Source organism: Pezoporus wallicus, unplaced genomic scaffold, assembly GCF_028554395.1.
Source record: "Pezoporus wallicus isolate ANWC-B61680 ecotype Strahan unplaced genomic scaffold, APGP_CSIRO_Pwel_v1 contig_2574, whole genome shotgun sequence".
Taxonomy (NCBI): domain Eukaryota; kingdom Metazoa; phylum Chordata; class Aves; order Psittaciformes; family Psittacidae; genus Pezoporus; species Pezoporus wallicus.
In genome coordinates this window covers 1353067-1369660 of record NW_026643030.1, presented here as the reverse complement: position 1 = coordinate 1369660, position 16594 = coordinate 1353067, and positions in this window count along the sequence as shown.

The following is a 16594-nucleotide window of genomic DNA, read 5'->3' as shown; positions in this document are numbered from 1 at the left end:
TGAGTTCAAAAATTCTAGCAGTACTTCTCTAGTTTTTGTCAACTCAATCTTTCCAAAGTTTTTTTAATCTTCCTATATTTTTGTAAGTATTTTTAAATTATTATTTTCTTTATCCTATTGGCTAATAACAAGACGCAGTAGATACTAAGTAATAACCATATGTCATACTGCAACATTATAAATCCCACCAAGAAGATAATATAACATATCTTTGTTTGGCTACACGCTATTCCTGTAACTGTGCATAGTAATACCTAAAAACTACAACGACAAATGCACAAAATCCTAAAGGATTAGTTTATGAGAGAAGGAACAGCACAAAACTCAGCTGATTTGTGCATTTGTGAGAGATGATCAGTAGTATTTGAAGGGCAGTGTTTCCAACTTATATTAACAGCACTCCTGATATATTAACTATTAATATAACCACGCAAAACTATTAACAATCACTTGACAGTATGGTATAAATCAGTGTCTAAAAGAAACAGGAAAAAAAATAGTAATTAATCTGTTGTTATGAAGAGACCTTTTCATTGCTCTCCAGTGAGGTGACTTGAGTCTACTAGTCCTGAAGCTTACTAGTCCTGTAACGAATATGATTATAAAGAACCTAATAAGTAGTGTGAAAACACTACTTATCCACTATTAACATATTTTTCTTTCCTTTTTCTTAGTTTCTTTTAAAACTGCATCTTGCTGTCCAGGTTGGTTTCACTGAGCGTAACCCCCACAAAAAGATGACCTTTGTGCATCTTACAACCTTTATTCTGCATGTGACACTCCACAAAGTCTAGCAACACTATGAAGTCCACCTAGCCCTAGCCACCAACAGCTAATAGCTGATTTCTGATTTGTTTCATGTTATCTGAAATAAAAAAAAAAAACAGCTATAAGTTGACTACAGCAATTTAAAAACTGTACTGGGACACCAGCCAATTTTGAAGTAATCATCTCCATACTAAGCTTCAAAAAAAACTACCCTCCTTCCCCACAGAGAAGAATGATGAAAGAGGAGACTTTCTGTTTAATGTAACATGATTACAGAAATTTTATCTTTCTCTTATGAGGATTCTGGGGTTTGACTATCTTTTTTACAAATTGATACCTGACTGAGGTTACCAAAACCAAAAAATCATTCCCTACTCACCCACAGGACGTTGGACATTCCATTATCAAAATCCAAAAAGGTATACCAGAGTCTAAAAAACTATGTTTCCTAAATATAGTATTTACTCTTAAAACATGTGGAATACTACAACTGCAGAAACATCCAACATATGGGCCCACTTCCCAATTAATTATTTGCTGGCTAAAGTGTTAAAATGTCTTTGGCTTCACCTTAGACACAATCATCCCAGCTGGTCATTATCTATCTGGAAAGGGGCCAGAGAATCACGGCTGTCAGTACTCAACAAACATGTAGGTTTTGTATTTATTCTTTTTTTTTAATTTACTTCTCCTTCTTAGAGCTATAGTGAAAAGAAAAAAGTCTTACTACACATGGAAGTGGAAAGATTTGGTATGTCTTTTATCACTGTAATTTAGTATACCTGGAGTGCAGGTGGTATGTGGAGCAGTAAGAAATTCTTCAATATCATTTACTGAGAACTGATTTATCCAACCTCACTGACACTGTTTTTATTCTTGTACATTCCTATCACTTCAACTATTCCTTCATTTTGCACAGATGTGTGAAAAACCACAGAAGTCTTCTATAGAAGTCAGAGCTAGAACAAAGTTATTGATTGGTGATGCATCTGCACAGAGGATTTAACAGGAAAATACCCCTCAGTCAAGTGAATGTTAACAGCTTATAGCAGAAGCCAGCTTGTAGTAAACTTCAAGTCAACAGGTAGAAATTAAATGACTTTTCTCTTTTGAAAAGTACTTCTGCAAGAAGCCACAGGACAGCTGGGAAAAGGAACACATGTAAACAAGGCAGACCTAATGATTTCCTAATAAAAAAAAAGATATTATCTTCCCATTAATAGGTAAACTAATTGACTAGAATCCAAGTTTTCCTTCAGTACAAGTGAACACAGGTGCCTTTCCTCACTCAGTTGTCACACATTTAGGCATTCCAGTAAGTTGTCAGTTCTGCCTGGTTTGTTTGGATACTGTACTCTGCAACAGCTGTCGGAAATAATACATTAGAACAGCTGTTATAGCAGTTGCAAAGGGTATGGAATTTTAATTAGACTGGATATTAACTGGGGTGGTGTCTTTTTTTTTTCTTCACACCAGATTTAAGAAATAAATATTCAAGGAATGACAGATGTCTTTAATGGATTTGACCAATGTCTGGTAATCAAGGTTGGTCTTTGTTTTGACTACATAATTTTGTGGTAATGTTCTCCTCTATCTGAGTAGGAACCATTAAGAAAAGGAACACTAAGAAGAAAATAGCAAAGTAGTTGCGTAAATAATTCTTTTCAAATATTAGCCATGATTTAGATGGGACCTCACAGTGTTTTAAGAATTACTCAAAAGAAAAATCATTTTGAGACCCTTAGTAACCAGCAGCTGAAAACAAAACTGTTCATCGTGTCCAATACCCAAGCACAAATGAATAAGAAGCTTACTTTCTGCATCAGCATAGAGTAGCAAGCACAGGAGCACCACCACTGGCCTGACTACGTGCATCATCCAACAGCTTGGCACCAGCATGCTTTGGCAGCCTTGTTCTCACTGGCTTAAAAGCTACTGCAAGTCTGTCCAGTCTGAAATTTCAGATGATTTTCAGAGCCTGTGGAACAGATAAGAAAAAGAGAAAAATAGAGTTAGCAAGAAAAGGGCAGAGATTTTCTGTTGTTTTGTTTATTTCTTTGTTTTTTTCCACATATTCACAATTGAGGAAAAATAATTTTAAAAGACAAAAGGGTAAGGGGAAAGAAAAGAAAACAGAATTTATATCAGGCTAGTGGCATATACCAGAAGATTCAGGGTACAGTATATCAACTGTATTTTTTCAACATGTTTCACAGTACTCCTTTTCTACAATAATCAAGCATCTGTCACACCCTGGATCTTTTTTTGTATTCAACAGCACCTTCCAAATCACAGGAACTCTCATTGTTAATGAAGTTGATTACATCACTAGAATACTCATGTTGCAGAAGGGAATCAAAGTGGATGTAATTTCCAGAATAAGAAGTCTACTGGGAACTGATGAATAACACAACAAAATTTGCCTTATAAGGTGTTCTTAAAGCTAGACATCAGCTGCTAGCATATTGCACACATTGTCCAAATTTAACATACCTGAGAAGTAACAGAAATAAAGTAATATAAAAATTTTTTGCCTCTCACAGGAAATACTGGAGATATGCCCGAATAGCCTGATGTTGTAACTAAAATAACACTGAAATGTAATTTTACTTTTCTAACGGTCTGCAACATATAAAACAATTTGATATTATCTTTTTCAATACCACAAGAGTGTTTTCCATGCAGTGAAGATAAAAACCAAAAGGGCAAATTAAAAAATATACTAATTACCATTCCACTAGATAGATCTTACAGATTTGTGGGTGGTATAAAGAGCCCATTTTACAGTACAGTGCAATGCTCCAAGAATCTACTCAATGAAGAAAAGACAAGAGCAGCTGGTAGAAATCTATAGCTGTTATGAATCTCTTTTGTAAAACTATCTTTTGAATCAGCTACTGTCATCAAAAAATACAAACCTAAGAAATCTTCACAGGCAAAGTACTGAAGGCACCAGCTCCCCACTTTCATCACTACCACCTTCATGTCAGCATTTCAAATGACAGCAAAGTGTACAAGAAATCAGTCCCGTTGGACTCAATTTGTGTCTGTACAAGGGTATCAGAGCCAACTACTACTTAATGATTCCAATGCTATTACCAAGATGGAGTTGTATGAAATGTATTTTCAAGGAAGAGGTGATTTTGATTTTGCTTCTTCTAAACTGTAGGAGTTATAAGGGAGCCCTGAACTATTTCCAAAGGTTCACTTGTGGACAAAACTTTACCTTTTATTGGCAATCACACACATGGCAGAAATGTGATGGGTAAGATTTGTATCTGAACCATAAACTGATACCTTCAGAAGGGGAGAAAGTGGAGAGGAAACAACACTGATAATTAATAAGGGGAACAGAGGAGAGGAAAAAAAAAAGGTGACCATGAAGGTGCTTGTTTTACAAAACTGTTTTTAAGGGAGCACTTGAAATTATTCACACCTTCCAAACACTTCCACAAAAATATTAAATGTGGCATCTAACAGAGAAAGTATTACTATATACTTGGGGAAAAAAGGGGAATTTTAAAAAATCGCATGATCCTGATGCATGAACATGCATTTATCCTCTACAAACTGTCCACAAATGAAGGGATGGCTCCCAAAGCCCACCAAAGAAATGGCAGAGAAGAAAAATGAGCTCTTCTCTATTTTTATTAAAAACCCCATTCCGGTCTCTCACTCTAATGCATACACAAGCAGTTAGCAATACCGCACTTATTATCTGCTTTGAAGGTGATACTCATTATCACTCAGATCATAAAAAACAAAGTTCTCAGTACTTTTTTTTTTTTCCTGCTTCTGAGTGTCATGGTTTTAGCTAACCTAATTAAGCACACTAAGGTTTCCAGGAGACCCTTTGCTTGTTGTTTTCTCTCTTCACCTGCTTATGGCTCCATAGCCATCTTCTAGTATTTTAGGTCAAGTAAACAGAAGTACTTGAATAAAGACAGCAGATGGGTCCTTCTCCATTCAGGTGACTTAAAGATACACTGCTAGTGGAGGCATGCAGATGATGGGCTGGTAACATGATAGAGAAGAAAGCCAAGAGACAATCACAGTTCTCTACAAAAGTCTGCCTCAGCTTTACCTACAAAAAACTTCTACCAATGACTCCGTTAGTGTACCAACCTTGAGACTGATAACCACCTGGTATGTAGAGCTCTATCTGGCTTATTTGTGAGAACTAACATGGAGATGCGATTTTCCACAAGGACCAAATGAAATTATCATCCAAGTATTAACTTCCAAATCAAGCAACCTTCATAATGTTAATCTAATGCATTAGTCATGCTTAAATTGACTAGTTTCTTCCCTTTTGCATTTCCTCTTGATTTGTTACTTCTGGAGTGTGGTGCCAGAGACAGTGAAAAAACATGTCATTTGCAGCACCAGGATATACTACACTCTTCCCCGAAGGGCAGACATCTGTACCACAGAATGAATCTAGAGTAAGATACTTTTGTAGCAGTCCCTGTTAAGCCACTGAAGAAAGACGGGCTTCCCCTTGGGAGGAAACTGATCACAACAGACATAGAGATCAAGTTATAAAAAAAACAAACAAACAAAAAAAAAACACCTCTCTTTGTGAGGCTTTAATAAGAGATGGTTTTAAGTACTATGTAACTGCTGTATTAAATAATTAGGAATTACTCTTACAATATCTCGAAAAGAGCTACCTGTGAATAATCTCTCACACAAAAAATATTTGTTTTCTTCCCCTGACAAGCAATTTGTGAAAAAAAGTGGAAACCAAAGGGCTGAACTATCTTGAAGGTCTTTTATAATCTAAATTATTCTATTCCATGATACCTATCTTTAGCACATACATAAGTCAGATGATAGATTTCCCCTGGTTAGTGGTATCCATCACTACTAGATATAATAGATCATAATAGATATATTAATTATAACATAATAGATATAACATCAGTAGAAGTGGAGATGTCCAGCTCCCCAAAGTGTTCAATGCAGAGACACAAAAGAATTCTCCACAGCTGAGGCATGGCAGATGACAGCACCTGGGAAGGGCGTATGTACCAATTATTTTGAAAAGGATCAACTTGGTGAATGAAACATTTGAACACTGAACTACTTCCATTCAGTCTGTTTACTTTAGTACCAAAATTAATCTTTTAGGCACTAACACAGTACTTGGGAGAAGACAGCCCCTGCTTCAAGGCTTAAAGTTATAGAAAATCTTGCTCAGAGGCAAATCTTAGAACCAATTAAAGAAAAAAAAAAAGATAACGAAATACCAATTTACCAATTTTATTTATCTGCTTGCTTTTAGATGCCTGCCTGTGCACGTAAATGGTTGATAATGCAGAAATTTAGCTCACCAGGGAAGAGCTCTCATAAGAGACTTGAATACAAACAAAAAAGAAGTCATAGCAGATGCAGGTAGCTACATAGAAAAAGTAACTTACAAAGTTCTGGAATACAGGAATGTGAAGATATGAGAGCTCATCTGTACTATTACAAAAGCAGTATTTCTAGTTCAACTTTTCTTAACTTTTAAATTGCTCAGAGATAGGATTTTAGTTCATAGCCATCTCTGGTCTGTCACAAGGACTTCTGGGAAAACAAACAGATAAACCATACATTTAAAAAAAAAAAAAAAACAACATCGTCTCACCAAGAAAAAGTGGCAGGTGAAGATTGAAACAGAAGATTGTGTTGACATTCTGTTTCTACACTTCATTAATCACACCCACAATCCTAAATTACACCCATTCCCTAGCCACAGACTTCTAATGCAAGATTTGTAATACATACACAAGTTAAGAGATGGAAAAAAGAAATCCGAAATGTTACTAGAACCAAGTCAAGGAAGAATTGCCAATATTTCACATCTTTGAGTATCAACCAAGATCTCTCCTTGAAGAAGAAAATAAACAGATTTCTTAGACAAATTTTGGCTGCAAAACCTGACAGCTGAATCATTACTACGAAAAACAGGGAATAAAAAATGCATGAAATTAATTCTCAGAAGTTGCTTCACCAATATCAATTCAAAAATACCTCTGGGTAAAACAATGTATTTTAAAATTAATTCAACATATTTTCCAAAGCAAAGATGGAAACTGACAGAAGTTTTACATTTAGCTTGCTCTTTTACTGATTAAACATAAGTTTTCAGAGTTGACCTGCTGTAGAACTTCCATCCTTCATTCCATTTTTATTCTTAGAAAAGCCAAAATGCAAACATATGATTAAGGAAAATTTTAAAGACAGATGTGTGGAGTGTTCCAAATCTTAGTCTTATCACTCCCTGGATAACAACACACTTTAATGCTCCTCTGTCATTCCTGAGTTTATTACAGTTATTCCAACACGAGTGAGCAACCACCATGGAACAGCAGATTTCTAATCTCAAGCAGGCCTTTGAACTACATCACTATAAAACCACCACTGAGTTACAGTCCCTGGTGGAATTTGCTTACATTAAACAACTTAATACATTCAATCTGATTCTACTTTGTCATTCATTACTTGGACTTTCAGCAAGAATTTTTCTGTTACCATGAAAAACAGAAAATGGATTTTCAGTAACTGAAGACATAAAGGAAATAGACAAACGAAATTCATTTAGTGAATAAATCAATGACAGTGAAGTACATTAAAAAAAAATCACAGGGTTGTTTTTCTCATGCAGAATGTTGTTAAAAAGTTCATCTTTTTTTATTTACAGAAATACTGATGTTCACACATAATCTTAAACCAGATGCAGAAATATCTGCCTACCCTGATCTTTATTTAGCTTCACTCACATTCTCAATTATGAACTAAAGTACCAATTTTTTAAGTTGCTACGTATCTCAACGCATAAAAACTCCTGCCATGTTAATCACTTTTGCAGTTTGTTAGAACTTATCTTGGTGCAAAACCAATTCACTAGAGCACTCTGTTTTTAAACTTGTGCCTCCCAAACAACTGATAGAGAAAAAAGTATTGTGCTGGTAATGGCTGCACTGCTAAGGCGAAAATAGTCTTGCTGGAGGAGAAAAACATATGGTGCTATCTGTCAACGCATATTAAAGCAATACATCGTTGAGAATCTATATGAAGAATTTAAACCATGTTACAAAGCCACAGGTGACAGGCTAAGCAGACAAATGAAACATCTACTAAGACTGACTTCTTGCCTGAAAAACACAAACTCTGCCAATAACCCTGTCTTGACTCCTGTCACTCAAGAACCCTCTAAATCACTTAGCTATAGTTACTGCGAAATAGTCCAGGTATTCCAAACTGGGAAGGCAAGCAGACGGCCCGCAAGGAGGCAGGGGGAGAGGTAGGAAAGGCAGGGAAGGGAAGGCAGGGAGGCAGGCAGGAAGGAACGAATGAAAACAAGAAAAAAAGCAGCAGCTAAAGGAAAGGACCTAAAATAAATACCTTGGCTAATCCATGTTATTATAGTCTTTCTCCAACCACAAAAGATAAATCCATAATAAGGTCTGTAGAGTATCTGGTTTTCTGCATTTAGAAAAGGTAAACACTAGCCTAAAAAACAACAAATCTAAATTTTATCAACAGGACTGCACTTGGCACTGGTGAGGCCGCACCTCAAATACCTCATCCAGTTTTGGGGGCTTCACTGTCCAAGGAGCAAGGAAGCTAGAAAAGGGTCAAGAGAACATAGTTCTCATGAGGAAAGGCTGAGGGTACTGGGGTTGTTTAGCATGGAGAAAAGGATGTTCAGGGGAGACCTTATCACTCTCTGTAACTACCTGAAAGGACATTGCAGTGAGGTGGGCGCCAGGCTCCCAAGAAACAAGCCATAGGACAAGAGGAAATAGCCAGAAGTTGCACCACGGGAGGTTCAAATTGGATATTAGGAGAAATGTCTTTACTGAAAATGTTGTCAAGCATTTGAACAGGCTGCTCAGGGAACAGTGGAGTCACTGTCCCTGGAGGTGTTTAAAAGATGCATAGATGTGGTACTTAAGGACATGGTTTAGTGGCGGACTTGGCAGTGCTAGGTTTACAATTGGACTTGATGATCTTAAGGACCTTTTTTCACTTAAATAGTTCTATGCGTCTATGAATTATTTACCTCCAAAGTCTGGTTTAAGAACAATGCAATTACTATTTTTATGTAAAAATATTTGAAGACAGATTTTTGCCTTTGTCTTTTAACTCAAGACAGAGAAATAAATTTTACTCAATTATTTGCCCTAAACAGTTTATTAAAGTCTTATTTTCCTGACTACTGCATTACTTTCACAACTCTGGAATTCTGCGGCTATTAACTTTTAGGATAGGGTACACCTATGAGCATGTGAGCCACATACCAAAATATTCACAGAGCCATTGGGCCATATACCACATACTCATCAGCCACTCCCAGGAAATGGGGCTCCAAAACCAACTTTCCCACATACGCTCCCAACAGTCCTGAAGAAAAGCACCAAGCCTAAAGACAACAGCCAGACTGCACAAAGAGTAGCTGAATTCCGGTACCACAGTTACTGTCAGAATCAAGATCTTTAGTGGTCTGATTCACCTCAGAGCCAGGTATTTGGACAACTTAGCAACTAAGTATGATCACAGTAGCACAGTATCACAGTATGCTAGAGATTGGAAGGGACCTCGAAAGATCATCTAGCCCAATCCCCCTGCCAGAGCAGGAACACCTAGATAATGTCACACAGGAATGTGCCCAGGCAGGTTTTGAATGTCTCCAGGGAAGGAGAATCCACAACCCCCCTGGGCAGCCTGTTCCAGTGTTCCCTCACCCTCATTGAGAAGATGTTTCTTCTCAAGTTTAAGTGGAACCTCTTGTGTTCCAGTTTGTACCCATTACCCCTTGTCCTATCAGTGTTTGCCACTGAGTAGAGCCTGGCTCCATCCTCGTGACACTCCCCCTTTATATATTTATATACACTAATAAGGTTACCCCTCAGTCTCCTCTTCTCCAAACTATAGAGACCCAGCTCCCTCAGTCTTTCCTCATAAGGGAGATGCTCCACTCTCTTAATCATCTTAGTTGCCCTGCGCTGCACTCTCTCCAGCAGCTCCCTGTCCTTCTTGAACTGAGGAGCGCAGAACTGGACACAATATTCCAGATGCTGTCCCACCAGGGCAGAGTAGAGGGGAAGGAGGACCTCTCTCAATCTACTAACCACCCCCCTTCTAATACACCCCAGGATGCCATTGGCCTGCCTGGCCACAAGGGCACAGTGTTGGCTCATGGTCATCCTGTTGTCCACTAGGACCCCCAGGTCCCTCTCCCCTACACTGCTCTCTAAGAGGTCGTTCCCCAACCTATACTGGAACCTGGGGTTGTTCCTGCCCAGATGCAGGACTCTACACTTTCCCTTGTTATATTTCATCAAGTTATTCCCTGCCCAACTCTCCAGCCTGTCCAGGTCTCGCTGGATGGCAGCACAGCCTTCTGGTGTGTCAGCCACTCCTCCCAGCTTAGTGGCATCAGCAAACTTGCTGATAGTGCACTCAATTCCCTCATCTAAATCGTTGATTAATATATTGAATAATACTGGTCCTAGTACTGACCCTTGAGGCACTCCACTAGTTACAGGCCTCCAACTAGACTCTGCCCCATAGACTACAACTCTCTGGCTTCTCTCCTTCAGCCAGTTCACAGTCCACCTCACTACCTGATCCAGACTTCCTCAATTTAGCTGTGAGGATGCTGTGGGAGACTGTGTCAAATGCTTTGCTGAAGTCAAGGTAGACCACATCCACAGCCATCATCCATCCACCATGTTATTTCCTCATAAAAGGCGAAGAGATTGGTCAAACATGATTTCCCCTTGGTGAAGCCATGTTGACTGCCCCTCATAACAATCTTATCCTTGATATGCCTTAAGATGGCACCAAGAATAAGGTGTTCCATCACTTTCCCAGGGATGGAGGTGAGGCTGACCGGTCTATAGTTACCCGGGTCCTCCTTCTTGCCCTTTCTGAAGACTGGAGTGACATTTGCTTTCCTCCAGTCCTCAGGCACCTCTCCCGTTTCCCAAGACTTGGTGAAGATGATGGAGAGTGGTCTAGCAATGACTTCCACCAGTTCCCTCAGCACCCGCGGGTGCATCCCATCTGGACCCATGGATTGATGGATGTCCAGATTGCTCAACTGGTCTCTAACCCATTCCTCATCGACTAAGGCAAACCGCTCCGTTGACCTGACTTCATCTAAGGTCTCAGGGGTACAGGGCTCTTCAGGACTGCCTGCAGCAGAGTAGACAGCGACAAAGAAGGCATTCAGTAACTCTGCCATCTCTGTATCTTCTGTCACCAGGGCACCCATCCCGTTCATCAGTGGGCCTACATTGCCTCTGGTGTTAGTTTTGTCTGCCATGTATCTGAAAAAGCTCTTTTTGCTGGCCTTGACCCTTCTTGCCAGGTTTAATTCTAAGGAGGCCTTAGTCATCCTAGCTGCCTTCCTACATCCTCTAGCAGCAGCCTTATATTCCTCCCAAGTGGCCAGCCCCTCCTTCCATGACCTGTAAACTCTCCTCTTCCACTTGAGCATACCCAGCAATTCCCTATTTAGCCACGCAGGTCTCTTGGCCCTCTTCCTTGACTTCCTATGTGTCGGGATGCTCCGATCTTGAGCTCGGAAAAAGCAATCCTTGAATGCCAGCCAACTATCTTGGGCCCCTTTACCTTCAAACAGCCTTGCCCATGGGATTTCCCCTAGCAATTGCTTGAAAAGGCCAAAGTTTGCCCTGCTAAAGTCCAGGGTTGAAATTCTACTTGCTACTCTACTAGTCCTTCCACACAAGGTCCTGAATTCCACCATCTCGTGGTCGCTGCAACCAAGGCAGCCCTCAACCCTTACTGCTTCAACCAGATCCTCCTTGTTAGTGAGGATGAGATCCAGCAGCGCTCCTCTCCTGGTTGGCTCATCCACCATTTGCAGGAGGAAGTTATCATCCATACACTGGAGGAACCTCCTGGACTGTGGCTGGGTTGCCGAGTGGTCCTTCCAGCAAACATCAGGGAAGTTAAAATCCCCCACGACAACCACGGCCTGTGACTGTGAGGCCGCTCTCAGCTGCCTGTAGAAGGCCTCGTCAACTTCCTCACCCTGATCTGGTGGTCTGTAACAGACACCCACAACAGTATCGCCCCTGCCAGCCTGTCCCTTAATTCTCACCCACAGACTCTCAACTCGCTCGTCATCCGTCCCTGGACAGAACTCGGTGGATTGTAGTTGCTCCCGCACATAAAGAGCAACCCCACCACCCCGCCTGGCTCGCCTGTCTTTCCTGAAAAGGACATAGCCCTCCATGACTATATCCCAGTCATGTGAGCTGTCCCACCATGTCTCTGTAATTGCCACCAGATGATAGTCTCCTGACTTAACACAGGTTTCTAACATTGGTGTACGGACATTCCAGGGAGCGAGCTGAGCACACCGATTTCACCCTAGGATTATAGGAAGCATCCCAGTCTTCATCAGTTCTGGAGTGCTGCCCCACTGGGGCAAGCCCAGCTACAACCCCATCCCCCTTCGAATCTAGTTTAAAGCTCTCCAAATGAGCCCTGCTAATTCATGCCCCAGCATCCTTTTCCCTCTGTGAGTATAACTTTCCCACTTGTCATCGTCCAGACTGGTGCCCTATAAAACCAGCTGTTATCAAAGAATCCAAAGCCCTGCCTGCAGCACCAGTCTCGAAGCCAATTGTTCATGAACTGAATCTTCCCATTCCTTCCCACATCAGTGGAAGATGGAAGGAGTGAGGAGAAGATCACTCGAGCCCCAGACTCTTTCACCATCCGCCCCAAGGCCCTGTAGTCTTTCTTCATCCCCCTCAGACTGCAGGAAGCAGCTTCCCCCTCACCTGTCTGGAAGATCAGCAGTGGGTCGTAGTCTGTTGGGTGCACCAGTATGGGGAGCTCCCTGGTGATATCCCTGATCAGGGCTCCAGGCAGACTACACACTTCCCTATAATGAGGGTCAACTCTGCATATCGGGCCCTTTGTTCCTCTCAGAAGGGAATCCCCTACTACAATGACCCTTCTTTCTTTCTTATCAGAGGCAGTCTTGAGGTACAAAGTCGACCCCCTTTTCCTATGTGGCCTTGTAGGCTGGCCTTGCCCCACATTCTCACCTACCTCTCCTTCAAGATCCAGGGCCTGGAACCTACTACAGAGGGACACCTGGGGAAGCAGGGCAGGAAGGGGGGAGGGTGTCCCAGGACGCCGAACTGGAACTCGCTTCCAAAGCTCGTAGTCTTTTTGGTCCCCTACCTCTGCGCAGCAGCTACAGGGCAGCGGCTGTCTCGGGCCACCCCCCTCTGTGTGAGAAGGCAGGGGGTCCTTCCCCTTTTGGGGGGTATCTCCCTGGAACCGTTCCGACTGGCACGCCAGGGAGTTACTCCACCAGTCGATCTCCCTCATACTGATCCTACAGTTCTATTGCTATGCACATGACGTGGGCTTGCTGGCACTGCTTATACCCAAAAAGCCACCTCTTTTTCAGAAGAATTTAGTGTCTTCTGTGTCTTTTCAGCATAGAAATTGACAAACATTCAGGCTGGACCTCACCTTTGGGATCAGGCACATACTGGGTATAAAATAAAGCTGGAAAAGTACTTGCAAGTCTGGAACTAAGAGGTCAAATCTGGCTTCAACATTGAATGGCATCTTTTTGCTATTATATTAATCTGCAGTTTCTTCCTTTTTGGCTTTTCTTTTTTCCTTTTCACTTTATGGCTTTGTTTCAATACTATCCAATATACTTGTTGCCTAATCAGATTTAAGCATGACTGACTTACAGTGAATCTGCAGTACACACAGGACAGTAATCCAGCTGTACCTAGTTTAGACTGACTGCACTTTATTATAACATTGCTGATGGCAATACAATCACATTAGAGGAAGAGAAGGAGAGCTGAAATGGTTATCTTTCAGAAGGAGTTGGCATTATAAAGTTATTTGATAATAAAGTACAAAAACTTCCTGAAGCAATAAAAGCACTATGCATTTCTCATGCATAGATAGGCATAACAGCACAGAGCTGTCCACATTTCCTCTTTTGGAAAAAAGAAGATGAGAACTACAAAATACCTTTGAACCACACAGTACTTTTTATTACACTCAAAGAGAAAGGAAAAGTAATGCTACGAACTCTAGAAAAGAGTGGAAAGTCAACAGAAGCCTTCATATATTCTGTTGCTGGAAGTTTCTTTATTAAGGAAAGTACCACTAAGAATTCATCTAGATACTGTAATGTTAACAAGTCATAATCATAGAATCATAGAATCACAGAATCATAGAATACTTAGGGTTGGAAATGACCTTAAGATCATCTACTTCCAACCACCCTGCCATGGGTTGGGACACCTCACACTAAACCATGACACCCAAGGCTCCATCCAGCCTGACCTTGAACACTGACAGGGATGGCACATTCACAACCTCCCTGGGCAAACCATTCCAGTGCCTCATCACCCTTACAGTAAAGAACTTCCTCCTTATATCCAATCTAAACTTCCCCGGTTTAAGTTTTAACCCATTACCCCTTGTCCTGTCACTGCAGACCCTGATGAAGAGTCCCTCTCCAGAATCCTTTTAGGCCCCTTTCCAATACTGGAAGGCTGTTGGGACATCTCCACGCAGCCGTCTCTTCTCCAGGCTGAACAGCCCCGACTTTCTCAGCCTATCTTCATACAGGAGTTGCTCCAGTCCCCTGATCATCCTCATGGCCCTCCTCTGGACTTTTTCCAACAACTCCATGCCCCTTTCATGTTGAGGACACCATAACTGTACATAATACTCCAAGTGAGCTGTCAAATGTTATCAGCAATAATGTTAAATGTCATAATGTTGTGATGTTAAAAGTCAGTCTGGGTACCAAATAAAAGCATCATATCATCAGCAGGACCGACAGCATGGCTCAAAATCTATTTTGTTTTGCAGACCAGATTAAAAACTATAGCTTTACCTGTAATTAGTACAAATGAGTAGCTTAGAATGGCCACTCCAAGTGGCACTTCAGGTGCTTCATAGAATCTATACCTCAACCCCATTCAAAAGGCAAGTGAGAAAGCAGAAAGGTTATATATCTTGAATTTGATTTGGTGGAAGCAAACTGAGAACACAAACAGATTTCAATTGTAAAACCTATTACTGTTTTAACAATCTAACAATCGGAGATTGTGCAAAGCATTAATCAGTACACATGCAGTCATTTCTCATTTTTGAGGTTAATATTTTCCCTGTGCTTTGAAATGATGCAGCTTCTACATGAACAGATTTCATTCAAGTTGTTCTGTCCAGGCAACTTGGCACTCAAATATCTTAGCTAAAAGAATGTTATAATAAAAAGAAGTCTCTGTTAGACCTGCAGTTCACATCTTACAACTGTTGCAGACTGCTATAACAGACTAAAATGCATTAGGTACATTCCACATAGTCTCCACTGGTTTTATGTCCTTCCCAGAAAACATTTCAGCAAGTACTTTTCAAATCCAAGTACTGCAATAGCTTCCCAAGCACTTATCTTTTTTGGGCTGATATTAAAGAAAAACTGTGTCTTTACTCTCTTCCAAACATGCTAGCCTCAGCAACAAGACAATAATTTCAAAGAATCATACATCATAGACTGATTTTGGCTGGACGAGACATTAAAGATCATCTGGTTCCAAACCCCCTGCCATGGGCAGGGACGCCTTCCTTCAGATGAGGTTGCTTAAAGCCTGATAAAACATGGATAATTTCTAACATAACTATCAATTGCACATTGACATTGTGTAATCTTCAGCTTCTTTTTCAGTCTCATTTGGTCAGTTCTTGGTGAGAAAGTGAGAATATGTGCTACATTTTTTCAGCTCTTTTCATGTGCTACATATTTTCAGCTATTTTTCAGCTCTTTTCAGTATGAGAAAGAATATATCTGAAGCTGTACTGTATGCACCTATGGAAATCTTGTAACATAGATAAAAGTAGCAAATTGTCCCATGGGCAGGGTATGCATGTTCACAATATTATACAGGTGGTGCCATATTTAGCAACAATTGTTTTCCTCTCCATTTCACCCTGCTAAAAAACTTCATACATACTGTTGCCTTACAAACATATTCAATCACCTCTCACTAGTTATTAACATGACACAGTTTCTGAAACAGCCGATCTCTTTAACCTTCCTTCTTAAATTTGCAAGATAAAGAAAAAAAATAGTACAAAAGATTAAATTGGTGAAATAACCAAACTGCAAGCACCATTGACAGTCTTCTAAATGAAAAGTCAAAAGCATAAGAAAGAAATTGGACTGAAAATAGGACACAAACGGAAGGTCACTATCCTAATTACGTCTGTCACATTTTATAAAAAATACGCAGCTGAGAAAACACAAAAGATGATGTTTTAGATTAGAGCTATCATTCAGAGTTTCATAGATTTTCACAATCTGAGAATCGGGAGGAATAAAAATATACACATATAAGACAATGCAATGCATTTAATGACCAGCAAAGCACAACACCTGGAGAGCAAGACACACACAGTTACAAAAAGGACAGATTGGCAAAGTTCTAATTTGTATCAAAAGGCACAAGAGACAACCTGTATGCCTTTCAGACACATGCCTCATATGCAGAGAGTTCCAGAAATTTTGCTTTTCCCTCTGCTTTCTCCTTTTCCATTTCTAGCTGAAAAGTAGAAGTTTGTAAACATACCGCTATGACATTCAAACTCAAGAAAGAGCCCAGCCTTCAACTACACACTTCCTTCTATTTAGACAGAACTAATGAAATATTAAGAGTTCATGTAGGTAGCTACCAGAAAACATTTTAGACTTCTACTCTGGTGCTTTCTACCAGGTAACAAAGTACAAAATACCCTACGCTGTCATGAT